This window comes from Heterodontus francisci, chromosome 19 (genome assembly GCF_036365525.1).
Source record: "Heterodontus francisci isolate sHetFra1 chromosome 19, sHetFra1.hap1, whole genome shotgun sequence".
Lineage (NCBI taxonomy): Eukaryota > Metazoa > Chordata > Chondrichthyes > Heterodontiformes > Heterodontidae > Heterodontus > Heterodontus francisci.
Window position 1 is genome coordinate 35,170,346 of NC_090389.1, and position 27,995 is coordinate 35,198,340.

General features: G+C 42.7%; 1 protein-coding gene across 3 annotated transcripts in view; it reads left to right on the forward strand.

The window, feature by feature from the left end:
- Window positions 1-27,995, forward strand: part of LOC137380015 (contactin-4-like) — a 1,659,092-nt gene that overhangs the window by 512,714 nt on the left and 1,118,383 nt on the right. The window lies entirely within an intron of this gene.

Genomic DNA, 27,995 nt, shown 5'->3' on the forward strand with positions numbered 1-27,995 from the left:
TATTTAAATCAGGCTTTCACAATGCAATTGGCAACCTGATTTAAATTTAACAGTTGACGGCCAGGTTTCCCAGGGATCGGGAAACCCAGCAGTGAAATAGAGGCGGGAGATGCTAGCAGTTTGCTGTAGAAGGCAGTTGGCATTGTGGGACAGGAGGAACAGGAGAGCTCACCCCAACTCCTCAAGGAAGTCTTTGGTCTCTTCTCTGCCAATGGTAGTCTCTCTCTCCCCTCTCCTTGCCACGAGCGGCAACTTCCCCCACCCACAAGCCCCGAATGTAGCTCCCCCTCTTCCAATTAGCATTCTCTTCCTCTCCCCACTCCCCCCCAGCACCCAAACTGTAGCTCCCTCCTCCGGTTTGCCAGTGATTGACCTCCTGGGTCCCTGGATCCAGCTTCTTGCTGCTGGTTTTCACACCAGGCAGGCAGCCTGTCAGTTTGGCTGGCTGTTGTGCTGGAAAAGAAAGAAAAAAGTTGTAATGAGGTTCTGCCATTAAATTTTCCCAGATCTTTGTGTCTCTGGCCTTCCTAGGTTTTCCTTGTGCTACAGTGCTCCCCTACAACCGCCCTGTAAATACCAGGCCCAGTGTCTTTAAGACTTAGATTACCAGCAACTTGAGGGAATTCCAGACTTCTTAGGCTGGTCATTATTTTTAAAAGTTGTCAGTCATTTATCATGATAATGAAACAGCATCCAGTATTACAGCCTCTAGTCGATCCACTCCAATGTTAGGAGCAGCTTTATTGCTGCATTGTTGTTGACTGCTTATTACTGATGTAAATAATTATGATTGCTCAGGCTTCCCTTTTATCCCCTAGGCCGGAATTTTACAGTGGGTAGACGGGAGCTGGCCTCTGACGTAAAAGTCGGTGGCGAACCCACTTCTGCCTCGCCTGGGGATCCGTTCTGTATTTTACAGGTCCCCAGGCTTTAATTGTTTGAGGCGGGACTTCCACCCACTTGACGTAGGAAGCCCCGCCTCATTGAACTGCCGGCCAATCAGCGGGCTGGCAGCTCTTAGTCCCCGCAGCGCCACCGGGAGCAGTGGCCACTGCTGGCACTGCAGCCCAGCCGAAGATAGAAGAAGACGTGGAGCCGGGAGGAAAAGTAAGATTTGGTTGCCTTGCTGGAGGTAATTGGTCAGGCCCCAGCGAGGCAAGGGTGGTCGGTTGAGGGGAAGGGGGGCGCGTGTTGGGTGCTGGGGTGGTTGGGGTAGTGGGGGCAGCCCTCCATCGGGCACCCTGTGTCCGAAGAGCAGGCCCCCCCCTCCCCCGGGACGATTGGCAGCTGCCTGGTTTTCTCAGGTGGCCTTTCCTCCAGGACGCCCGCTTGTCATGCGTAAAATCCTCGTGGAGATGGGCGAAAGCCTTTAAGTGACCGTTAAGTGGCCACTTAAGAGCCTTGATTGGCCTGGGGCGAGTGGGCTGTTTTTCTCTCTTTCCCCCCCCCCCCCTACGTAAACAGAGGCAGAGGCGGGAGCATCCTGTTCGTTGGGGTAGTGTAAAATTCCAGCCCTAGTCTCTCTTCCCATCCCCTTTTTTCTACATTAATTTATTACCCTTTTTTCTAACTGTTCTGCTTTATGGTAACTTTCTATACTTCTCTTCATAATTGTTCTCAATGTTTAGATAGTTTGCTGACTTATTTCCATGAAGCTGTAGTGTCCCGCTGCTCATTCTGGAAGTGGAGCTCCCATTCTCCAACCATCTTTGAAGGTCCTTTCCTGGTCAATCAGAATCAGGGCTATAAAGATTGTCATAACTACATTATAAACACAACCAAGCCAAGTGTTGATATGTTTTTCAAGTAGCAATCGCAAAGCAGTAATGTTGAATGAATTAACTCATCTGTCCTGACTGCACAATCACTGGCCAATTTCCAAAAGTCAATGTTAATCACAATTCCTTGCAACAATTTGATTTTGAGAAGTGGAGGTGGACAAGGCTGAGTATAATTGATTTTTTTTTCCCCAGGAATGCATGACTGCTGTTCAAGTTGTAGATAATTCCATGAATACAATGTTGTAAAATTGAGTGGTAGTAGACAGTAACACAATCATAGAATATAATCATAGAAATTTACAGGATGAAAGGAGGCCATCCAGCCCTTTGTGTCCGCACCAGCCAACAATGAGTCATCCGGCCTAAGCCCACTTTCCGGCTCTTGGTTTGCAGCCGTGTAGGTTACAAGACTACAAGTGCATATTCAAGTTTTTTTTTAAATGTTATGAGGGTTTCTGCCTCTATCACACTTTTAGGCAGTGAGTTCCAGATACCTACCACCCTCCGGGTGAAAAAGTTTCCTCTTGAATCCCTTCTGAACCTCTTACCTCTTAGCCTAAATCTTTGCTCCCTGGTTATGATCGCCTCAACCAAGGGGAATAGGGTCTTCCTACTGCACGCAGTACTCCAGCTGTGGCCTCACCAATGTTTTATTTAGTTCTAGCATAACATCCTTGCTCTTAACTTCTACACCTCAGCTAATAAAGGCAAGTATCCTGTGTGTCTTTATGGCCACCTTATCGAACTGTCCAGCCACCTTCAGGGATTTGTGGACATGCACTTCAAGGTCCCTCTGTTCCTCGGTGTCCTACCATTTATTCTGTATTCCCTTGCCTTGTTAGCTTCCCCAAATTTATTAACTCACATTTCTCTGGATCAAACTCCATTTGCCACTATTCCGCTCATCTGACTAGTCCATTGATATTTTCCTGCAGTCTACAGCTTTTTTCTTCATTATAAACCATCTGATCAATTTTTGTATTGTCTGCAAACTTCTTATTCATACTACCTACATTCAAGTCCAAATCATTGATATATGCTACAAAAAGCAAGGGGCCTATTATTAAGTCCTGCAGGACCCCAGTGGAAACAGCCTTCTGGTCAGAAAAAGACTCATTGTCCATTATCCTTTGCTTCCTGCCTCTGAGCCGATTTTAGAACAAACTTGGCCTTGGATCCCATGGGCTTTTACATTCATGACCAGTTTGCTGTGTGGGACCTTAGCAAAAGCCTTTCTAAAATCTATATAGACCAGGATTTGAGGAGGTGGTGGCTCCGCCCACCAGCTGGAACGCGGGTGGTGGGGTTTTTGGGGGGGGGAGCGGCGAGCCCACCTCCAAGGCCCTGAAAGTCGCAACCGTATGTAACCATCCTCAGGCAATTAACTGACTCCTGTTGTGGCTTTTGTCCCTCTGATGCAGGATGTTCCACTTCAAAGAGCTTCCAGCCAATCAGAGGGCTGGCAGCTCCTCAGGCCCAGCAGCCCCACTGCGAGCAGTGGTCACTGCTGGGACTGCAGCAGTCCCCAGACCCAGCCAGCAGTGGAGGCCTGAGAAGAAAGTAAGTGGGGTTGGAGCTCGCCAGGGCCAATCATCCAGGCCCCAGTGAGGAGTAGTGGGTCGATCGCGAGGGCAGAGAGGAGTGTCCCAGTGGGAGTGGCCCGTACTGTTGAAGGTGCCCTCCATGGGTTACAGGGTGCATGATCAGTAGGGACCCCACTCCCTCAGCAAACAAGGAGCCACCGGGTGTAACTGGGCAGCCTCCCCAGGTGGTAAAGTGCCCATCTGCCGCTGGTAAAATACCAGCAGCAGCAGGAAGAGCCCTTAAATGACCATTAATTGGCCACTTGAGGGCCTCAATTGGCCTAAGGGTGTGCGGGCAACCGTCCAACTTCCCTCACTGCTGATAGAATACTAGCAGGGGCAGATAGGTGACGGGCACAGCACACCCTGCCATCTCACCCAATTCTATGCCCCCCCTTCACCTCCTAGCCTGCTCCTTGGTGGGGAAGGCGTAAAATTCCTGCCATAGATTACATCAAATGCACTACCCTCATCAACAAAACAAAGAATTTTCACACCACCGAGGTTAGGCTGACTGGCTTGTAATTACTCGGTCTATCCCTTTCTCCCTTTTTAAGCAGTGGTACACTAGCTGTCCTCCAGTCTCCTAGCATCACATCTGTACCCAGAGGGGATTGGAATATGACTCAATCCTCACAGCACTATTATGCACATTAAATCTTTATTTTTTAATACTCATTTGTCCTTTAGAGAAAATAGTATTCTGTAAACATGACTAATTCTTAACTGGATGAATACAACATTGTTTAAAAAACTTGCAATTCTGCTATGTGATATCAGTACATGCACATTTGACATGAAATATGATTATTTGCTATTTTAAGAGGAGTTAACTCATTTAACATAAATTGGTTATCACCTCTATTAAAATGGCAGACAGAGGAATTTAATATGAATGCGTTAAATGTTTCCAGAGTGATATCACACAGCATAATTTCAAGCTAGCTGTGAGGACGAATGTTTTTTATTTAGTAAGATTGAACTGAAGCAGGAATAGTCTTAAACTCATCAGACTGAACTCATGCAAAGCACTGCAGGGAAGTATTCGAGAAATCTGAAATGACAAAACCCTGTGAATCAAGCCACAAAGTTTCATTGAATCATTCACCATGCTGTTCGTGTACTCACACAGTTGATACTGAGGAGCACAATATTTTCAATACAAATAATATAATCTGCTCAGTGTGAATGTAAATTGAGCTCACTTTGATTTGAATCATCCACTTACTTTCTTCAGTCTTCATTCAACACCAGCCCATGTAGAATGAAACTGCTGCTACCTCCCCTAATAAATCATGTTCTCAGCTACAGTCCATGACAGCTACAGATGCTGTCTAAAATAAATCACACTCACAGCTACAAGTTACAAAAGATGATAAAAGCTCAGTGGTCTGAATTTATTTGCACCAGACTGGGCCTGTGACAGGTGGTGAGAGAACCAGCAAAAAGGAAAAAACCTACTTGACCTCGCCTCACCAATCTACCTGTCGCAGATGCATCTGACCATGACAGTATTCGTAGGAGTGACCACCACATAATCTTTGTGGAGACAAAATCCCGTCTTCACACTGAGGACACCCTCCAGTGTGTTCTGTGGCACTACCAAAGTGCGAAATGGGACTGATTCAGAACAGATCCAGGAGTTCAAAACTGAGCATCCATGAGGTGCTGTGAGCCATCAGTAGCAGCAGAACTGTATTTAGCCACAACATGTAACTTCATGGCTCTCCTGTCTCCGCAGTGCCTGTCCACCATCTACAAGGCACAAGTCAGGAGTGTGATGGAATACTCTGCCTGGATGGGTGCAGCTCCAACAACACTCAACACGATCCAGGACAAAGCAGCCCGCTTGACTGGCACCCCACCCACCACCTTCAGCATTCACTCCTTTCACCATTGACGCACAGTGGCAGCAGTGTGTACCATTTACAAGATGCACTGCAGCAACTCACCAAGCCTCCTTCGACATCACCTTCCAAACCTGTGACCTCTACCACCAAAAATGACAAGGGCAGCAGATGCATGGGAACGCAAGTTCACCTCCAAGTCACACACCATCCTGACTTGGAATTATATTGCCGTTCCTTCATTGACACTGGGTCAAAATCCTGGAACTTCCTTCCTAACAGCACTGTGGGTGTACCTACACCCCAAGGATTGCAGTGGTTCAAGAAGGCAGCTCACCACCACCTTCTCGAGGGCAATTGGAGATGGCAATAAATTCTGGCCTAGCCAGTGATGCCCACATCCCATGAATGAATAAAAACAAATCCTTCACCATCTATTACCATCAAGCCAGTTCAATGAGGAGTGTAGGAGAGTATGCCACACACAGCAGCAGGCATACCTAAAAATGAGGTGCCAATCTGGTGAAGTTACAGTACAGCTAAACAGCAGAAGCAGCATGCTAGAGACAGAGCAAAACAAACTCAATCAATAGATTAGATCAAAGCTCTGTAGTCCTGCCACATCCAGACATAAACGGTGGTGGACAATTAAACAACTAACCAGAGGAGTGGCTCCACAAACATTCCCACCCTCAAAGATGGGGGAGCCCAGCACATCAGTGCAAAAGATAAGGCTGAAGCATTTGCAACCACCTTCAGCCAAAAATGCCGATTGGATGATCCATCTCGGCCTCCTCCTGAGGTCCCCAGCATCATAGATGCCATTCTTCAGACAATTTGATTCACTCCATATCAAGAAACGGCTGAAAACACTAGCTATGGGCCCAGACAATATTCCAGCTGTAGTACTGAAGACTTGTGCTCCTCAACTAGCCATGCCCCTTGCCAAGATGTTCCAGTGTAGCTACAACATTGGCATCTACCTGACAATGTGGAAAATTACCCGACTATGTCCTGTACACAAAAAGCAGGACAAATCCAATCTGGTCAATTACAGGCCCATCAATCTACTCTCTATTATCAGCAAAGTGATAGAAGGTGTCATTAATAATGCAATCAACCAGCACTTACTGAGTTTGGGTTCTACCAGGGCCACTCAGCTACAGACCTCATTACAAGAGTGGCGCAAATATGGGCTATGTGCTGAATTCCAAAGGTGAGGTGAGAGTGACTGCCCTAGACATCAGGGCAGCATTTGACCAAGTGTGGCATCAAAGAGCCCTCACAAAATTGAAGTTACTGAGAATCAGGGTGGAAACTCTCCACTGATTGGAGCCATACCAGCACAAAGGAAAATATTTTTGGTTGTTCGAGACCCATAGGAAATGGCAGCAGGAGTTCCTCGGGGTAGTGTCTTCGACCCCACTATCTTCTGCTGCTTCAATGACCTTCCTTCCATCATAAGGTCAGAAGTGGGGAGGTTCGCTGATGATTATACAGCGTTCAGCACCATTCACAGCTCCTCAGATTCTGAAACAGACGGTGCCCACATGCAGCAAGAGCTGGACAACATTCAGACTTGGGTGATAAGTGGCAAGTAACATTCATGCCACACAAATGCCAGGCAATTTACATCTCTAATAAGAGAGAATCTAACCATCTCCCCATGACATTCAATGGTATGACTATTGCTGAATCCACCAGATCAACATCTTGGCGGTTACCACTGACCAGAAACTTAAATGGACCAGACATATAAATACTGTGGCCACAAGAGCAAGTCAGAGGCTGGGAATTCTGCAGCGAGTACCTCATCTCCTGACTCCCCGAAGCCTGTCCGCTATCGACAAGGCACAAATCAGGAATGTGATGGAATACTCTCTACTTGCCTGGATGAGTGCATCTCCAAAAACACTAAGAGGCTCGACACCATCCAGGACAAAGCAGCCCACTTGAACAAAAACCCATCCACCACCTTAAGCATTTATTCCCTCCACACAGTGGTAGCAGTGTGTACCATCTACAGGATGCACTGCAGAAACTCGCCAAACCTTCTTCGACAGCACCTTCCAAACCTGCGACCTCTACCACCTAGAAGGACAAAGGCAGAAGCTTCATGGGAACCACACCATCTGCAAGTTCCCCTCCAAGTCACACATCATCTTGATTTAGAACAATATTGCTGTTCCTTCACTGTCCAAATCCTGGTACTCCCTTCCTATGAGCACTGTACCTACGCCACATGGACTGCAATGCTTTAAGATGGCAGCTCACCAGAACCTTCTCAAGGGCAATTAGGGATGGGTAATAACTGCTGGCCTTGCCAATGATGCTCACATGCCATGGGTGAATAAAAAAATGGAAGTTTCTTGCACCCAGGTTGCAAAACATAAAGGCACTTATCATCAGCACAGAAAATGAGAATTCAAGAAAGATTTTAGTGCCATTATAAGAAACCGATAAGCATGTTAACATAAATTGGTTGTAACTTCGGAATGTGATGGACTTTTTTATGCCATTACCAAAACTGTAAAGGAGTAATTTGCTTGAAATTTTGAATTGTATACTTGTTTTCTGAAAACAAAACTTGCTAAACTTAATTCTGATAAGAGTGCTTTTGCATAAATAAAATATCTCTGAATGATCATTCTCAGTGGTGTTCAGTGGGAAGCTCCAGTGCTTGACAGCAGATGAACAAACAGGCTATCATTATTACAAGGTCATCACAACGCACTTCCAAATGGATCTGTCCCTGACCTAAGCATTTTATGTTCTTTGCTCTACAAATGGTTAATTGTTGCTGAAAGCACACAAATCCTTACTGATGTTGTTCAATAGAATAACATTTAAAGCCTGAAAAGCTTCTTCTGATACCTTTGGCAAAAATATTATGCCAGTTCTAGTATTCAATTTAAGTAAAAAAAAACTCTGCTTTAGTGGGTAGAAAATCATCATAATGAATTAATCTTTTTTGGGTTTACTGTAGATAAAATAAGTTTGACCCCTGGAGCTGCTGTGTTGCCATTGCTCTTGTGAAATTATTGCTTTGGCTTCACTTTAATCTCTGATACTGTAGGATGAATTAGTATGTCTCACATTGGTGGAAATAAGATTTGATCAGAGACTGGTTGTGAGTGCTCTGCAGATCTTGCTGAAAATTTGCTAAAGAGTCCTAAAACAAAAGGCTTGAGATATTGGTCTCTACGTAGATGCATAGCTCTTTACTCTTTACCCAATGTCATGTTTTGATTTTTTCTTTTACAGCATGGATTTGGGAATGTGTTATGTTTGAAGTGTTGCACTTTGAAACAAAGTGAATTTGCACATTTTTAAAAAAGGTGCAAGCTCCAACCGCTGGGTGATGTGGGAATTGGCCAATTATCATTATTGTTGTCTTTGATGAGATGTTAAGTAATTTATTATTTTGCTCTGATGGTATAGTAAAACCACCACACCTCTTATGGTTGGGTTAATGTGAGCCCAGCATGAAGTGTTAAGAATATAGTCTTGCAAGAGGATGCAGTCAGTTTGGTTGATACGCTAACTATAAATCCCTGAGCAATGAAGGGGCTAAAGGTAAATCCCTCCCATTTGCTAGAACAGGGAAAAAAATATTCTTATAAATCAGTCAGGTTGAAGTAGAAAAGAGTGAGGCGTGGGCCTGGACCTGGAGCTGGAAGCAAAGATGCAAAAGGTCAGTTCTGGCTGCTAGAGTTTGCCTAGGAAGAGAGATAATGTCAAAAACAAGGAAAGTCAGTTAACAACAGTGGTAGGGAGTGCAGTTTATTATTTTTTTCAAGGAAATAAATGTAAGTGAAGTGGGATGTCCTTTAACTGTTGCATGGTATGTTCATTTTCCGTCTCTAAAAATAAAGCCACTTTATGATTTACATCAAGTCTCATTTCCTTAAAGTCTTTCTAGTCTACTTACTGGACGATTGGAGAAGTGCACAGGAGGGCATGTGAAGTGGACATGATATCCAGTTCAGGTCATGTGGAAGTCCTACTTTTACACCCCTAATTTAAGCAGTCATTGTATGGGCATGCTCCTGAATGTAAGATGCCCAGACCATTTATGAAAATGACTACTATATACAATCTCCACTATATCCAAGAGAATATCAAAATTTATGACACTTCATATAATTCCAGTGTTCGTACGCCACTAAGATAAGTGAACGTAGTTGGATGGAGACAAGACCTGAAACTATGATGTAATGGGAGGTGGGAAGGGAAAGGAGAGAAACTAATTAGCTGGAGTTTGTAATGAAGTAAGTGCTCAGCATTCCTTTCACATCACCCTGTTAAGATTCCCTCTTTGAAGTCAAACTAAACTGAGATTTGTTTTACCTATGAAACTAGGTGATATCTTGACTCTTAAAGTTCTTCAAGGTTCTGACTGTAAACCAAACAGCACAGAGATAACAGCATTGCTTGCCATCTATGCTTTCTTTACAACAGATCATATGTCATATGTGACTGAGAAGTATGGATAGACTGTGTTATTTACAGCTAACAACATAATCTTCCCTTCTAGACTGACAAAGAGAATGTAACTCAGAGTGCCACAGGAGCAAAGGAGTTAGCCAGGTTCATTTAACCATTGAAGTAGACATATTACATTGTCTCATTATATTATTCCATTTATTATACCTGGGTGATACTTGTTGTTGCCTACATAATATTTTCAGTTTACCGATGATTCCTGAAGCTGTTTTCTTTGGAAGGCAAATTGCTATCTGCAATGCAAAGGTGTAATGTTTCTAGTAATTATGCTGGAGGGTTGGACTGGAGCTTTTCATTTCATGTGTTCCCCACAGCTATACAAGGATAGATTGTGGACTGAATTTTACCGGTCCCTTGACGCCGGGAAGGGCCCGCCGCATATTACCAGTGGTGGGGGGACCTCGGTGCAGCCCCCCACCGCTGCCTGGCGGTGGGCCCTTCATCAGCATATGTAAATGAACATTTAAAATATTTTTTAAAACTTACCTGCAGGTGGTGGCCGATATTACGGCCGTCATTGGTGCTCCGCGTGCCTTCGGAACACCGTACGGAGTTCTGGGCGAGAACCTGGTGGGGAGTGGGGAGGAATAACATTTTCAGGGCGGGAGGGATGGAGGAGCAGGGAAATCAATTTTAATTGGATGTGGGGATGGTGGGAAGGGCTTGAAGGGCAAATGTAAAGAGGCTGGGTGGAAAAGTGCAGGTTGGTAATAAAAGTTTCATTTTGTGCAGAAATCCCTTTAAAAAAACATTGGGGGGATGGGAAAGGGCCTCCATTATGTCTGTAATGTTTATGCAATAAATCTTCACAATATACCTTTAAAAATTTAAATTTGTCCTGAGGGCTGATAGCCCTTTAAAAATGGCACAGGTGCCTGTGCAGTGACACCGGGTGCTGTTGCCGGGGAAGCGGCAGCCGCCCCCTCTACTTCATCAGGGGTGGCCGCTCCGCCCCCTCTATTTAAATGAGCCCCCACGTGATATATCGTGGGGGCTCCTCGGTGGCCACTGAATGCGGGCGCCATGCTGAGTTTAAAGGGCGCTGCCGCAGAGCGTGGCACCCGAATAAAATTCAGTCCTCTATCTTTATACCAACTGGAGGAAAGAGAGCAAAATAAGCAATGTTATAGATTTTTGGTGGTGCATTATAATAACTTGCTACTTTATTCCAAAAATAATGTACAATTATACACTTCCCTCTGTCGTTCACTCACCCCATAACACTGGAAATAAAGAGATTGATGTGATCTTTCTGTCCACTCATCCATAAGCACTAAATTAGTACCTCAATACTTTTAAAAATGCTTGAGTAGATTTTAATGAGGCTTAATAATTGACTTCCTGTCATAATTACTGAGCTGCTTTACAGAAAAAATATGTGATTACTTTGCATTTTTAACACAACATGGCGAGTTGAAATTAGTCAAAGTTTCAGGTAAAAGTACATTTCTCATAGCCATTCGTTAAAGTTAAAAGTTTTACTGAATAATATCAATCCCGATGTAATCATGATTCTGAGAAAACTAATTTACCCTATGTATGTTGCAGTTCAGCTAAAATAATTGAATTTAGGATAGGTTGGGTGAGGCAGGAACACACTGACGTTTCAACTCTGGCACCGAGGTTTTAATCTACTTCAGATTAATGATATGAAGATCTCCTCTGTTCAAAGGCTATAACAAAATTAGTGGACATCATTCCACAAAACAAAGCTTCCCTTAACACAACAGTAAATGGTGAAAGCTGGTACTCTTGTTCAGGTAGTGCATAAGAATAATTGGTGTGGAAAATTGTCGTTGTCATGCAGGTCCTCATCTGCCAAGAATGAGGCATATTAATTTCGCCACATGGACATTAAATTTCAAACTGTTACTGGGAAGAAGAGAAGGCCTGTTACAGGAGGTTGCCAGGCCCCTGGCTGGAAAGGCATATTAACAGACAGTGTTTGTAGACAAAGGACCATTCCTTGACACACACAATACACAGAGCCAAGACATGGTCTGACCAGTTAGTCACATGACTAACCTGCTTGGCAACCTAGGGTTTTCTGAATTGCACAGTTTGAACTGAAAGCAGAATGCTCCTGGACTGAAGAAGACCTCCTATCTGTCTGCCTGCTCCCATCTCTTTCTCACGGAACTCCAAAACTCACTGAGGACACATGAACCGCAAAAGAGAAAATGTTACGCCAGCGAACAAGGTTTAAGAAGAATACTGGTCCCAGCAAAAAGCAAGATCTACTTACAATCAAGGACTCTACAGTGAGCTCGAAGATCCGTAACAAAAACTCTTCAGGTATTTCCTCAAACTTTTCCACTTTATTTCTTCTGCTCTGTTCTGTCTCTATCTGCATTTGTGTATCACGTGGGCGTGTCGTGTATCTGTAGGCATTAACCAAATTAGAGTTTAAGTTTAATAAATTTCACTTTTCTTCTTTAAACCTGAGAAAACCTGTTGTGCTGGTTTCTTTGCCTTGTAATTGGAAAGCGGTGAACAAGGATTCACCAAGGGCGAGCTAAAAATACGATGTGTTTAAAATTAAACCCTGTTACAGTAAGACCAGGTGAAGGCTGAAAGGAACCCTAGACCTCTTTCTCACCTGGCCATAACAGTCATTCTTGCTGCTCTTAGGTTGGGTTTGCGACAGATTACAGGGGCAGAATTAAGAGAACTTTAGTTTCAACTGAACCCATTTGTTTAAAAAGAGGAAAAGCATTCTTTTTTGCAGCATTGATACCTTTCACCTTGATAAGCACATTTCTTTTAATAATAATTACAATTAATTGCATTGAGAAATAGGAAGCAAAAAATAAGTTTAACTGTAATATTTAATAGTTTCTGTAAATTTAAAGAATAGTGAAAATGTTGAATAAACTGATAGATCATTAGTTTTTTTGGGAGTCAGAGACAGAAATAAAAGCAGTAACATATTTTGCAATTCAAATAACTATGATTGTACAGGAAATCACAGTGAATAAATAATGTGCCATTTTTTATTTGGAATTTGGCTTGCAGAGTTGAATTAAAGTATGGGGAGGAGTACTTTTAATGTCCATATTCTTTCAATTGGATTATATGAAATCTTTGCAGATAGCTTCTGCGTGGTATAGGACACACAGATTTTTATGAGTAATTTATCCTCCTGTGGACATTTGTCACTTCAGGTCTTCAAGCACAAAATCAGAAAGCGGATCTCTGAATTAGTCTTCATGCTATGTAGCAAAAATGGAATCAGAAGGATTTTAGGCAATGGACCCAAGGACTCAGTGCCGGGTCTACTTTTATGCTTTATGCATATGAATGATTTGGACCTGAACATAGGAAGCGCAAAATTGAATTTTGCTGATAACACAAAAGAAGCAACTAACAAGGAGGACCATTAAAGGCTTCAGGAAAATAAGGAATGGGAGAATACACAATGAAGACATGTTGAAGGGCATAGATGAACAGAAAGATTTAGAAGATCAAATACATAATTTCCTGAAAGTGCGAGTGTGATGGATAAAGCCATAAAAAAGCCTTGGAGTACTGTGGGCCATTTTGGCACCTCATTATAGATGAGATATTGCGGTATTAATGTGTCTTGGGTGGTGCTGCAAATGGGCAGCCCTTTTTTGCACGCTGCCAATTTTCTTTTCCATTATGATTCTTTAGCCTTTTCACTTTACATGCATATTCATGTTCTTACCTCTGATGCTAAATGTTAAGTATCATTACGGCATGGTGTAGCACAAGGACATAGTTGTGTATTTTAACCCACAACATTGCATGAATAAAATTAAATGCCATTTTGTTTTATTTTGAAAGCAAAATTGCAACTGCAGTTCTCAAAAGACTAGTGGGAGAGTCCTGTTTTGTAAATTCAGTTGTCTTGGAACACACAAAAAAACTTGAGGCAGCACATGCCGGTTCACATGTAATGGATATGGATTAAAACATTTCCTTATGCTTTTAAACACTATGGGGAGAACTTTCATTCAAGCATCATGGCTCAACAGATAGGACACTTATTATCCTTATGATTGTAAAAGGATTTTTTTTTATATGCACATTTTTCCCTTTTCTGGAGAGAACTGGATTGCTCCCATTTCAACATTCTATCACACAATTCCAACTAGGTGATGATTCACATTTGTTTTCACGAAGAACAACACTCTTCCTTTATTAAAAGAGCTCATCTGTGCATTATAACGAAGAGTCCATAATTATAAATGTCATATTGTACCAGAGAATATAATCAGCAGATGTTGGGAGCCAAGGGTTAGAAATATTAGACTGAGAGCCTTAAAATAAGGATTAGATTTATTAATGTACTTCAGAAAATAAAAATATTAGTCTAAAACATAAATTCAGTTCTCTAATTCAGTGCTGTACAGTATTACATGCTCAAAAATCTTTTTGCTTTATTTAACATAACCACAGAGCTAAGGATTTTTATTCAATTGTTGCCTTGGTTGCATCTTGGCAGTAAGTCAATTCAAAATACCCAAGATGATGCCTCTTGGTGTGTAAAGTTGATTTATTTGGACCAGATCACAGTTTCATAATCTTTAATAAAGTCACCTAATTAAAAATTTGACTACTGACCATTTGTAATAGTCATATTGTTCAGTCCATCCTCTCGGTTCTATAAGTAAACTTGAGAGGGACTTAGTTAAGTATTATGTGATGGAGTGAGGCTGAGCCATATGTATTTCATTTCATTTTGTAGCTAATTGTAGTGCTGTGGTTAATATTTCAACAGTGGAAATGTTAACAGAGAAATTGTCCCCTATGGGTTGAAATGTTAACACATATGAAATCGAATTGTTTGTGAAAAACTGAGGTGGGAAATGGTCTGCTCACCTCAAGTGTGTGTACATGGACTCGAACAGCTGTGAGATGACTAAACCTTAGACTGCAGAATTAGCAAGACAAGATGGAAATTCACTCTGAAGGGATAAAATAATTTTGTAAGATAAGAATGTTACAAGCAATAGGAAAATGTGGCATAATGTGTTTCTTGTAAAAGTGTAAATTTTTTTAAAAGTGTAGTAACATTGTACGATCAACTCAAAGCTCAAAAATAGAGGCATGTTTGTCTCACATGGAATGAAAAAACAATGATCTTACTGGCTGCACGTTGATTTAGATCCTCAGGATTTCCCAGCAGCTCCAATTGCCATTTTACTGGTCTACACCCATCTTTAAGCTAAATTTATTAAACTTTGTACTATCTGGGGCATGGAACTTTCAGAGTGCAATCAAAATAATAAACAAACTGTTTTTGGGAGATTGCCAAAAAGATTGTTGATCTATCAGATTTATGTTACACAAGATTTTGTTTGTTTCTAAAAACTGGGTGAACATTAACAATTTTGCAACCTTCTGATGGGGGTTAGGTAGCTTTTCTCACAACTAAAGATAACCCTGCAAACTAATTTCATAACAGTGAATGGTTCTCGCTGAACAAGCATTGAGGAGCTTATCCTACTTTGTACATGCAAAGTGTCCATTGCAGAGTAAAATATGCTAATTGGTTCCAAATATTTTGCACTTAATTATCTCAATCTTTTTTGAAAGTATGTTCAGCTGCTATCTTGCTCCTTCTAGATCCCCAACAAATGCACTTCAGTTCATCATGAGCTAGCTCAAATCCTACGCAAGTTATGAAAGTTACCTATATACCAACCTAGGATAATATTCTTGCAATCATTTCTCCCTGGCAGGCCTGTGCTGCACTGAGAGGATTTGACTATAAATACTCTTCCATTCCTACACCTACAGTTTTTTGTCCAACCTTTTCTCTTCTGTGCATGCTCGGCTGTGGCCCTTGCACTGTTTCCATGCCTGCTAACATTGCAAATACAGTCCTCTCACCCACTGCCCACCACTGTCCTTTTACAAATCCAGCAATAGACTCTTTATAATAAGGGTTTTGAGTTTATGAGAAATGTCACAGGGGATCCAAAAGTTTAAATTATTTTTTAATCTCTGCTTTCCTTGTGTCCTTGAATCTTGCTTTTTAACATTACTTTGTTTCCTACCAGTTTTCTTCCCTTCTGCCTCTTCTAAAGGCATTGACTCAACACTCGAGTATGTTCAGCAGAAATCAATTCACCTCCATTGCATCACTACAATTCTTCATGTGAATGTCAGCAGGCTATTTGACTGAGGTAAAAGATTATTGGTAAATTCCAACCCTTTCCTTACCCAGCATAACCACACCCACCCCAACCACATACATGCACACCCACAACACACACACATCTTACACCTACACACTCCACCATCTTCACACACTATCACCCTCGCATGCATGCACACACTCTCACACCCACACCCCCAGCCACTCACCTTCTCACATACACCCCTTTGCACCCCTCCCACACACAGGCTCCCCAAACACCCATCCCTCCACTGCAAACCCCAACCCCGACACACACACACACACACCCCAAACATATGCACACCACACACACCCACAACAGGCTCATACACACCCACACATGCTCACACACTGTGCCAGCAGGATAGTGGTTAGAAGCAGGAACTTTGATTGATTTTCTCCAGTATCTTGCCAAGGTGTCTGTTCCTCATGGATGAAGCTATGCAGTGAATGTGAGGAGGAAGTATAATTGTGGGTGTTTCATGATGGATCTGATATTGCCCCAATATCCAGATACATGCAGATTGCAGCTGAATTTACTGCATAGTGACCAGATATAAGTGTTATGACCGAGACTGGAGGAATGCACCGTCTTTCTCTAGTTCCACGACTGCACTGGTCACAACATATATTTAAATTTTTCACCCAGTTACCGATGCAGCCAATTATATACTTTATCTGTATCAGTTTCAGAATTAAAATCTGCCTACCAGGTTTCTTTAATAAACAACCAAATTATTAATTTATTATAAAACAAGACTTATTCAATAAAGATGCAAAACATATTAACAGACAGGTTGAAATCTGAAAGTATAAATATATTCCCTTCCAAATAACCCAACACACACACACACACACACACCAGTTAAAGAAAAAATAAAGCAGCTTTCTCTGCAGAGATCAACTTTACAAAATCAAAAATACTTTGGCCAAATACTTGTTAATTCTTGAAGAACAAAAAGGATAAGACATGAAATGTTGCAGGTGACTTTTGGTTTGGCGTCTGGACACACTTAGACTGGTGTCAGTAGACACATGGGGCTTTATACCCCCTCCGCCGTCGGGAAAGTTGACGAGTGGGGAAACGAAGATTGGTGCAGCAAAGGCCCACCACCAACCCCGGCGACGACAGGCCCCGTGCCGATCTCGGCAGTGGCAGTGGCAAGGCCTCGTAGCAGCCGCCCCGCCGCTCGGCGACGGGACCCCCAGTTTAAAATGTCAACTAATTTACATACCTGATTTAATGAGGGTCCCGCCGCCTCCTTGATCGCCGCAGCGATCCTCATTCAGGCGGCCGACAATGCTGCGCTTTCGAATCCCCGTTCGGGGAAACGTGGCATAACACTTGTGGGGAGGGGGGAGGAGGATTGTTTCTCTGTGCGGGAGGAGGGGGGTGGAGTGACATCACTGCTGGTTTGTCGGGTGGGGGGGGTGGTGATGGGAAGGGGTAAAGGGAAAAGGTGCCAAATTTTGCCGGGGAAGGTCAAATTGTTAATAAACAATTTCCGGGGTAGAAAAGGGCAGGAATGTTTTGAAATGCTACGGGGATGAGGGTGGGGTGGGGGGTGGAAAATGAATTTAATGAAAATGTAAATTTTTTTTTGGTCATTGAACTGAGCTGGCCCTTTAATTTTAACATCTCCAGTAAGCGCTGTAAGCCCTTTAAAAATTGCAAATGGCGCCGGGCTGTTGCCTGTGACGGCTCGCCCACCCCCTCCACGTGATCATGGGGGCGCGGGCGCCACGGCCATGCAACTGAGCCACCGTGTTTGAAATCGCGGTGCTCGTGTGGGCGGGGCGCATTTTTTTTACGTCCGCCACCTACTTCGGCAGCGGACTCTTAAAATACAGCCCACGTGGTTGTCACTGGGATCTTTTCAGAAGCAATTCGTTCAGGAGATGTCGAGGAGTAGTCTTGCAGGCTCTTTGATAGAATTACTGCATCAGTAAGCTATTACACTGGATTCTCAGAAGATTTTTCAACACAGGGGGCAAAGGATGAGTTGGGTGGCTTCTCTCTTAGCAGGATACACACTAACTGCCTATTCGAACAGTTCAAAACGAAACTAAAACTCCTGAGTCATGAAACCAGACAAGTGACTTCTCTGTAAACGACTCTAATAGCCAGCAAGGCTCCTGCTGTTTACTTAGCTTAAGACATATGACTTCCAGTAAGTGTTTTTAAACAAAGTTCCAAGTGTCCTTCCAGTGACCCTTTAAATAAAAAAGCAAGCTCAGCATCTCCTCAGGTATTTTCCACAGTCTTTTAAACACATGTCCTCAAAAATATTAAGAATGGAAGCATGTTCATGACAGTACTATGTTAGATTTCCTTCCCTTGCATCACTTTCACACACACCTTCAGTTCTAAGGTTGTTGGGATATGTTATAGCACTCCTACTGCCTTTCAGACTGAAATAACTCAGCCCAAACTGGGAATCAACCCTCAGATTCTCCTGGTCTGTTCAACACTGAACAGCAAAATTGCGAGCCAAAGCAATGTGGGGAGAGCAGTGGAGAGTTAATGGAGAAGTATTGTGCTGTGTTTTACTGAACACCCTATCTGTTTATTATGATGGTACTATTCACTGTCTTACAGCAGATTATATAAAAAAAGGCAAATGAAATGGACAAAGAGAAATGTGAAACATTTAATTGTATTAGCTTTTACACATGATATTTTATGTCCTAAATACAGCCTGAGCAGCCCATCAATCCCTTGAGGTTAAACCCCATTATGTGGCGGTATAGATTGATTTTCTTCATCTTCTTTCTACTTCATCTATTAGTTAAATTGTCTGCTCTGCACGCAGTAGCGGTTGATAGCCTTTCTCCTGTAATAACCACCTCCTTAACTTAACTGCAATTATAGTGCTCAGACCTGATAACTATTCAGAAATTGGCTAATTAAAATTCATAACATGTGCCTATTAGTATTATGTAGCTGGGTTCTTAGAAGACATTTCATATCAATAGTAACAATAAGAAACTCTTTAAGCCTCAGAGGGAAAACAACCTGAAATTGTTGATTGGTGAAACCTAGGTTCTGTATAATATCAACCATGCAGATTAAAATGATGTTTCATTCTTAATAATGATAATTAAAATTCTAATGAAAGAGCAAAGGCTTTTATATTTTCATATGTACTAATGCTTTTTACAGTGCCTGAATGAAGCTTGTCCAATTATACATTACGCAATACATATATGTGGAATAGACTTCGCAGTCATGGGTCATGTCTCTCAAACACCTACTGAAGATGTGTGGGAGAAAGTCTGTCTTTCCCATATTAACCATTTGATATGCATGGAATACTGCTTTCAGGAAGCCAATGCAGATGCACTGACCCAGGTAATGTTCAGTGATCTGGTTGTGCCTGCAGTTAGGTATAGCTGTGCATGTCTCTGACACTCCAATTCCAGGGACTGTTGCAGAATTTTGCTTTTGGCTGTAAAGGCACTCAAAAGGTTCATTGTGATAGTACGGAAGTCATTCACATCCTCAATAAAAATTGAATCCGTGCTCATGGACAGATGGAGAAGATGGCCTTTTGAAATGCAGGCTATCTGGAGGGGCTCAGACAAATGGGAAATGATTTTGAACAATTCCTTGGAAAGCCAGGAGTGGTACTGCAATTTTCTTATGTTCATGGGATGTGAGTGTCGCTGGCAAGGCCAGCATTTATTGCCATCCCTAATTGCCCTCGAGAAGGTGGTGGTGAGCTGCCTTCTTAAACCATTATAGTTCATATGGTGTAGGTACACCCATAGTGCTGTTGGGGGTGTGGGAAGGGGGGTGGGTGGGTGGTGTTCCAAGATTTGACCCAGCGACAGTGAAGCGATATAGTTCCAAATGTGACTTGGAGGGAAACTTGCAGGTGGTGATGTTGCAATGTGTCTGTTGCCCTTGTCCTTCCAAGTGGTATTCTGCCTCAAAGGTTCAAAACAGTAACTGTCTTCTACTTTCATCTAAGTGGTTACACCTGACCCTCAGTCATCTGTTCTAGAAAGAAGGAAAGTAAAAGATATTTATTCTGCTGTGTTACTTAAAAAAAAAATACTCTTGTGATGTGGACAACACTGGCAAGGCTGCATTTATTGCCCATCCATAGTTGCAAAAGGTGATATTTGACAGCATACTTGGTTTGTAGGAACTGTATAACTGAATGGTTTGCTAGGCCATAAAAAGTTATCCATGTAATTGTGGACTAGAACCATATGTAGGTCAGACCAGGTAGCAGTGGCAAGATCCCTTCTCTGAAGGACATTAGTGAATCAGAATTTATAATAAAATAATAATATTCATAGTAATTTTTAATGCTACTAAAGACTTGCAGGTTGGTAGGCAAATTGGCCATTATAAATTGCCCCTAGTATAGGTAGGTGGTAGGGAAATATAGGGACAGGTGGGGATGTGGTAGGAATATGTGATTAGTGTAGGATTAGTATAAAATGGGTGGTTGATGGTCGGCACAGACTTGGTGGGCCGAAGGGCCTGCTTCAGTGCTGTATCTCTAAACTAAACTAAACTAAACTCAAAAATTGCTAGATTTATTGAACTGAAAGTTCACAATGCAATGAACCTCTGGGTTGCTAGTTCAGTAACACCACCATCACAATACTGCACACTAATTGTCGAAACTGATGCCAGCACAATTGATGTTTCTTGCATTCCTCCCCTACTCGTATGTTTTGTGATTTATAAGTACAGGTCAATAGCTGGGGATAGAGTACTGTGTACAATATCCTGAAATCATGTGGTGTCAGGAGGGATGATTTAATACATGGGTCCCAATGGTAATGGCAGACCAGTTTTCTGCAAGTGAGTTCCTCCAGGAGGAAAGCAAGAGAATTTTTAAACTTAGCTTTTTGGGCATCTTCTGGCTTCAATCCTCTTTGCCACTGGACTGGTCTGACAAGAAATGCTCTACTGTTTATTTGCTCAGACCCCAGGTTAAAATTGCATTTTGGTCCTGATAACTTAATATTTGTTAAAATAGTCACACCAGCTTTGTGCAGGTGCCTTCAGCACCTGCTTAGGGCAGCAGATAAAAATCTAAGCCAGTCAGCTCCCAGAAGCTCCAGGGAGAGCAAGTAGCTTGGGTGGTTTTCAACTGTACCATCACTTGGTGCAAACGAGACAAGAAGGGTTAAAAATGCATCTACAATGTCTTTTCCCAGCCTAGCTCTGACCAGTGGTCTAAAGTGTAATACACAGGACGAAGCCATTTCTAAATATATAATTAGTTTCTTTTATAACAATGAACATTGCCTGGCAATTCAGATAAATGCACTTCCCCTTTAAGAAAGGCAAGTTGATTAATGACAGTTGAAAGTATGTAGAGTCAAAGATGCCAATGAAAGTTAACAGTAATGACCTTTTTCTGGATTCTGCACAGAAGCTAATGATGGATTGATTAAGCAAGAGATTAGATTGACTGTTTTCTTTCTGTGTATGCAAATGAGCATTCGATGACAGAGCTGATATACAAAGTGCCTGTCTAACCTTGGCCCTCATCACAAACCACTGTTATATTCGGAGATTGTCCTTCAGGCCATATCCTTGGAATGTACAAACAAACAATGACAATTTAAGAGAAAAATGAACAGTTTATTTTTCTTTTCAATTTTCATGACCAATTTTCTCACTTCCCCTCCTCTCCAGAAGGAGTTGACTCCTTGCAGCAATATGGTTCTTTGGGCACTGCTTGTCTTGTTATTGTCATGTGTGAGCCTTGACAGTCAGTGAGCATCAGCAGCCAATTTGACCATGGAGTAGATTCTTACCCCACATCTGTATTTTCTGGTCGGGGCTGCTGACCTTCAAGGCAGCGTTTGACTGATCGTGGCACCAAGACACTAGTAACCCTAAAGCCAGTAGATAATGGGGGAAAACGCTCCACTGGCTGGAGTCATACCTAGCACAAAGGTTGTTGGAGACTAATCATCTCAGCCCCAGTACATTGCTGTAGGAGTTCCTCAGGGCAGTATCCTAGGCACAAACATCTTCAGCTGCTTCATCAATGACCTTCCCTCCTTCGTAAGGTCAGAAGTAGGGATGTTTGCTGATGATTGCAGTGTCCAGTTCCATTCACAACTCTCCAGATAATGAAGCAGTCTGTGCCTGCAAGCACCAAGAGCGGGACAACATCTAGGCTTCGTTTGATAGAAGGCAAGCAACATGTGTGCCACACAGGTAACAGGGAGGGTCTAACCACTTCCCTTTGAGATTCCAGAGCATTACCATTGTTAAATCCCCACCATCAACATCCTGGGGTTAACCATTGACTAGGAACTTAACAGGACTAGCCAGAGCAGGTCAGAGACTGGGAATTCTATTGTGAATAACTCATCTCCTGAATCCTCAAAGCATGTCTACCATCTACTAGGCACATGTCAAGAGTGTGATGACATTTTTTCCATTTGCCTGGATGAGTGCAACTCCAAAAACCTTAAAGCTCGACACCATCCAGGACAAAGCAGTCTATTTTTTTGTCACCCCGTATACATTCTTGAACTTTCACTTCCACCACCACTGGTGCACCATGGCTGCAGTATGACCATCTACAAGGTGCACTGCAGCAACTTGCCAAGGCTTCTTCAACAGCACCTCCCAAACTCATGACCTCCACCACCTAGAAGGATAAGGGCAGCAGATGCATGGAAACGCCACCACTTGCAAGTTCCCCTCCAAGTCATACAGCAACCTAACTTGGAAATGTATTGCCATTGGCAGGAAGCAAAGGGTAATTGTTGACAGATGTTTTTGTGACTGGAGGGCTGTTTCCAGTGGCATTCCACAGGGCTCAGTACTGGGAGCCCCTGCTTTTTGTGGTATATATTAACGATTTGGACATAAATGTGTGGGGTATGATCAAGAAGTTTGTAGGGGCACAAAGATTGCCCGAATGGTAGATAGTGAGGAGGATAGCTGCAGGTTGCAGGAAGATATGATGGTATAGTCAGATGGGCAGAAAGTGACAAATGGAATTCAATCCAGAGAAGTGTGAGGTGATGCATTTGAGGAGGTCAAACAAGGCAACGGAATACACGATTCATGGGAAAATACTGAGAGGTGTAGAGGAAGTGAGGGACCTTGGAGTAAATGTCCACAGATCCCAGAAGGTAACAGAGGGGATGTGCGAGGCAAGTTCTTTACACAGAGGGTGGTGAGTGCCTGGAACTTGTTACCGGGGGAGGTGTTGGAAGCAGGTACCATAGAGACGTTTTAAGAGGCAGCTTGACAAATACATGAATAGGATGGGAATAGAGGGATACGGACCCCGGAAGTGCAGAAGGTTTTAGTTTAGGCAGGCTTCAAGATCGGCGCAGGCCTGGAGGGCTGAATGGCCTGTTCCTGTGCTGTACTGTTCTTTGTTCTTTGTTCTTTGACAGGTTGATAAGGTGAGTCAGAAGGCATATGGAATCCTTTCCTTTATTAGCTGAGGTATAGAATATAAGAGCAGGGAGGTTATGCTGGAACTGTATAAATCATTGGTTAGGCCACATTGAGTACTATGTGCAGTTCTCGTCACCTCATTACAGAAAGGAAGTAATTGCACTAGAGAGGGTACAGAGGAAATTTATGAGGATGTTGCCAGCTTTGGGAAAATGCAGCGATGAGCAAAGATTGGATAGGCTGGGGTTGTTCTCCTTGGAACAGAGAAGGCTGAGGGGAGATCTGAATGAAATGTAGAAAATTTTGAGGGGCCTGGATAGAGTGAAGGTAAAGGGCCTATTCACATAGCAGTGAGGTCAGTGACTAGGGGGCATAGATTAAAGTGATTGGTAGAAATATTAGAGGGGAGATGAGGAAAGGTTTTTTTAACCCAGAGGGTGGTTGGAACACACTGCTTGAAAGGCTAGTTGAGGCAGAAACCCTCAACTCATTCAAAAGGAGTCTGGATATGCACCTCAGGTGCCGTAATCTGCAGGGCTACGGATCAAATGCTGGAAGGTGGGATTAGAATGGGTGGAATGTTTTTCGGCTAGCACAGACATGATGGGCAAGTGGCCTCTTTCAGTGCCATAAACTTTCTATGATTCCTTCATCTCAACTGGGTCAAAATCCTGGAACTCTCTACCACTATGGGAGTACCTTCACTTCACAGACAGCAGCAGTTCAAGAAGGGGGCTCACCACCACCTTCTTGAGGGCAATCATGAATGGGTAATAAATACTGGTCTTGTTAGTGATGCCCACACCCACGAAATTAATAAATAAACATTTGTAGCACTGCTACGGCCATCCTGTTTGAAATTAGCTAACTCAGCATAGACTGGGAACGGAACCCGAAACATCATAATTCAGTAGTTATAGAATGAATTCCTCTCATAGCTTGTATAGTAAATATTTGAAATAAATCAGAAAATGTGGGAAATACCCAGTGGGTCAGGGCAGCATCTGTGGAGAGAGAAACAGAGTTGACATTTCAGGCCAATGATTTTTCATCTGAACTGGAAAATGTTAGTGTTAACTAGAGAAAGGATTGGCCCACTCAAGGACAAAGGAGGAAAATTATGCGTGGCGTCAGAGAAAATGGGTGAGATTCTAAACGAGTACTTTGCATCGGTATTCACCGAGGAGAGGGACATGACGGATGTTGAGGTTAGGGATAGATGTTTGATTACTCTAGGTCAAGTCGGCAAAAGGAGGGAGAAAGTGTTGGGTATACTAAAAGGCATTAAGGTGGACAAGTCCCCAGGTCCGGATGGGATCTATCCCAGGTTACTGAGGAAGGCGAGAGAGGAAATAGCTGGGGCCTTAACAGATATCTTTGCAGCATCCTTAAACACGGGTGAGGTCCCGGAGGACTGGAGAATTGCTAATGTTGTCCCCTTGTTTAAGAAGGGTAGCAGGGAAAATCCAGGTAATTATAGACTGGTGAGCCTGACGTCAGTGGTAGGGAAGCTGCTGGAGAAGATACTGAGGGATAGGATCTATTCCTATTTGGAAGAAAATGGGCTTATCAGTGATAGGCAGCATGGTTTTGTGCAGGGAAGGTCATGTCTTACCAACTTAATAGAACTCTTTGAGGAAGTGACAAAGTTGATTGATGAGGGAAGGGCTGTACATGTCGTATACATGGACTTCAGTAAGGCATTTGATAAGGTTCCCCATGGTAGGCTCATGGAGAAAGTGAAGGCACATGGGGTCCAAGGTGTACTAGCTAGATGGATAAAGAACTGGCTGGGCAACAGGAGACAGAGAGTAGCAGTGGAAGGGAGTTTCTCAAAATGGAGACGTGTGACCAGTGGTGTTCCACAGGGATCCGTGCTGGGACCACTGTTGTTTGTGATATACATAAATGATTTGGAGGAAAGTATAGGTGGTCTGATTAGCAAGTTTGCAGATGACACTAAGATTGGTGGAGTAGCAGATAGTGAAGGGGACTGTCAGAGAATACAGCAGAATATAGATAGATTGGAGAGTTGGGCAGAGAAATGGCAGATGGAGTTCAATCCAGGCAAATGCGAGGTGATGCATTTTGGAAGATCCAATTCAAGAGTGAACTATACAATAAATGGAAAAGTCCTGGGGAAAATTGATGCACAGAGAGATTTGGGTGTTCAAGTCCATTGTTCCCTGAAGGTGGCAACGCAGGTCAATAGCATGGTCAAGAAGGCATACGGCATGCTTTCCTTCATCGGACGGGGTATTGAGTACAAGAGTTGGCAGGTCATGTTACAGTTGTATAAGACTTTGGTTCGGCCACATTTGGAATACTGCGTGCAGTTCTGGTCGCCACATTACCAAAAGGATGTAGATGCTTTGGAGAGGATGCAGAGGAGGTTCACCAGGATGTTGCCTGGTATGGAGGGCGCTAGCTATGAAGAGAGGTTGAGTAGATTAGGATTATTTTCATTAGAAAGACGGAGGTTGAGGGGGGACCTGATTGAGGTGTACAAAATCATGAGAGGTATAGACAGGGTGGATAACAAGAAGCTTTTTCCCAGAGTGGGGGATTCAATTACTAGGGGTCACGAGTTCAAAGTGAGAGGGGAAAAGTTTAGGGGGGATATGCATGTAAAGTTCTTTACGCAGAGGGTGGTGGGTGCCTGGAACGCGTTGCCAGCAGAGGTGGTAGGCGCGGGCACGATAGCGTCTTTTAAGATGTATCTAGACAGATACATGAATGGGCAGGAAGCAAAGAGATACAGACCCTTAGAAAATAGGCGACAGGTTTAGATAGAGGATCTGGATCGGCGCAGGTTTGGAGGGCCGAAGGGCCTGTTCCTGTGCTGTAATTTTCTTTGTTCTTTGTTTGTTCTTTGTTTATAACAGCTTTTAAGCAAGTAGATATGCAGGGAAAAGGGGGAGGGGAGGAAAAAACAAATGGGAAGGTCTGTAACAAAGTGGAAAGCAGAAAAGATTAAATGACAAAAGGGATGATGGTGCAGAGCAAAAGGGGATGCTAATGGCACAAGCAAAGAATCAATAGATGGGAACAGATCTGTAATTATTTATCCCACTCACATCTAAAACATGTTCTACTTTGAAATCAAAACCAGTTTCAGGTTTTAAGATTTGTGACTGGAGATTTTAGCTGACATAAGGATCAGTTGGTTTCCAGGTGATGGGATCTCTTCAACGTTAATGGAGGCACTGGGGATTTTTCTCCCCATGCTAAACAGTGGAGGAATTTCAGCTTTCACTGGATTACTTTATCTTAACGTTCACATAGCAAGCAAGATTCCTCTTCCTTTTTTTTGTAAATGGTATTTTACAAGTCAAGGACAACTTTCATTTGTCAAATTACAAGTAATTCAAAAAAAGGATTAAACACAGGCAATTATAAATAGTTGATGGGAAGTGTCCTGAAAATTTCAGTAACACCACAAAATCAGGAAGGTCTTGTGAATCATGAAAGGATATTGTGGCTCTGAATCTCCCAGGTTAATAGGAGGGTTATAAATGCGTAAAAAAGGCTTAGCAGGAAGAAGTAGATAACCAGTCAGTTTCTCTAGATGGGTGGGATACTATGAGGTATAATTGGAACTATAGAAGGAGTTTAATGCTTTAGTCTGGTCAGCTTCCAGCTTGTAGGAGGCAGTTGTTATCATAAAGGAATGAGAGGGTGTTCTGTTTCCACAACTAATTATTCAATGAGTGTTTTCTGCTTGTACTATATTCAGATCATGGTTTTTTTTCTCCAAGTCATCAGATTGTAACAGGAAACAGTAATTATGCCTCGAGGAGCTAATATCTACAGAAGTTTTCTTTATTAAGTATTTAACTTTTGATTGTATGCTCAGATGCAGTAATGATTTTTTGAGTAGGCCCAATCCATTTAAGCTAAATTGAGTTTAGAGAAACACAGCAGCTTTATTTTTTATTATATATGAAACATGGAGTTTTGCAAATGTTCTTTTCACACAAATAGGAAGATCGGCCTGTATATATTTACCTAAACAGGAAGATTTTCCTCTTGGGGAAACATAGCTGCAGACACGCGATTATCTGTTGATGGGCTTTTTTTATTTTTTTTGTCACTGAAGTTAAATGGATTAAAGGAATGGTTTTTGATAAGTACAGATATAAGGCACAATTGCTCACTTTTGAAACCAGACTTATGAATGGTCAATGTATATCTTGGTGTTGCAATTTTATTTGCAGTGTTGCAGGATGGGAGGGTGCAGTGGAATGTTGTGTAAGTACTCCAGGTGGAGTAAAATGGAGACTGGAAAAATACAACAAAGCTCTGAAATGCTTCTTGGGAATAGATGCATTTGCTGGGTTGAATTTTTTTTTCTTTGGCCTCCTTGTCTCGAGAGACAATGGGTAAGCGCCTGGAGATGATCAGTGGTTGAATTTGTTGAATTTAGTGTGGCCATTTGGAGCGGGAGATGGTGGCTGGGGGGCCGGAGAATGGCACCAGAAGCTGTAAATCTGATGGCATGACGTTGGTTCCAGATTCAGTCAGCGGCGGGAAAGCACCAAGGTAGCCTCACCATCCTGCCAATTTGGGAATGCAATTTAAATTGCTGAACACTTTTAAAAAATTCATTCAGGGATGTGGGCGTCGCTGGCAAGGCCAGCATTTATTGTCCATCCCTAATTGCCCTTGAGAAAGTGGTGGTGAGCTGCCTTCTTGAACCGCTGCAGTCCATTTGGGGTAGGTATACTCACA